Genomic DNA, 1,273 nt, shown 5'->3' with positions numbered 1-1,273 from the left:
AAAGGAATGTGTGATTAATACATGGAAGTCTGAATAATACAGCAGAAAGCCAGCTGAATCTCTTCTTCTGCATCACCAGTGATGAATCAATGCTTAGCATTTGTCTCTTCCTGTTTACGCCCTGAAGGTGTTACCTTTTCCATCAAACATAAGAACATAAACAACTTTGTAATGAAGACAGAAAGAACACAKCCATAAGACACACCAACTCTCATTCTTCTTCTGCAATGATCACAAAGTATAAAAATAAAAAACTGAATCTAACATTTAGTCAGTCAGTTACAAAATTTCCTTYWAAAGTCATGATATTTTGTCTTTTAAGATATACAGCAATTTAGAGAAATTATTTGTCACCAGATTGGATCAATTTATCGAAAAGAACAATATCTTAAGTAGMATTCAGTTTGGGTTTAGAGCTAAAACTTCCACATCAATGGAACTTATGGAACTTATGGAACAATTAACAACTGCTATCGATCAAAAACTGTTCTGTGTGAGTTTTTATGCAGATTTAAAGAAAGCATTCGACACAGTTGATCACAGTATTCTTCTTGAAAAATTTAGTAAATATGGTATTAGAGGGTCGGCACTATAATGGGTGTCCAGTTACTTGAAAGATAGGAAACCGTTTGTACAGATAAATGGTGTAAGATCTAAACTTGGTAATATCACATGTGGAGTCCCTCAGGGCTCTGTACTGGGACCTAAGTTATTTTGTATGTGAATGACTTAGTAAATGTGTYAGGACTTTTCAAATGTGTTTTATTTGCTGAAGATACAACATTTTTTTGTTTAAGTAAAGATATAGAAAAAATGTTTGAGATGGTACAGAAATTATTTGAGAAAATACGAAACTGGTTTCAACAAAACAACTTGTCATTGAATATGGATAAAACAAATTACATGATATTTAGTAACAGGAAGACAACTGTTGATTTCTCATTTGAAGTAGATGTATTAAGATCTGTAGAGTCAGTGAGGTGAAATTTCTGGGTGTCATCATTGATGCTAACATGGAGACCTCACATTTATTATTTAAGAACAAAAATATGTAAATCTACAGGAGTACTGTATAAAGTCAGGGAATTATTCAGTGACAAAGCTCTGCTTGTGTAGTACAATTCAATAACTGTTCCACATTTAATTTACTGTGTTGAAATCTGGGGTAAAACTTACAGAACAATTACAAATCCAATTTTTGTTTTGCTGAAAAGAGCCATAAGAATTATCACTAAAAAGTTTACAACCACCCATCAAATACATTATTTTACAA

The sequence above is a fragment of the Austrofundulus limnaeus genome, unplaced genomic scaffold (genome assembly GCF_001266775.1).
Source record: "Austrofundulus limnaeus strain Quisiro unplaced genomic scaffold, Austrofundulus_limnaeus-1.0 Scaffold1273, whole genome shotgun sequence".
Classification (NCBI taxonomy): Eukaryota; Metazoa; Chordata; class Actinopteri; order Cyprinodontiformes; family Rivulidae; genus Austrofundulus; species Austrofundulus limnaeus.
Note: the sequence above shows the minus strand (reverse complement) of the source record.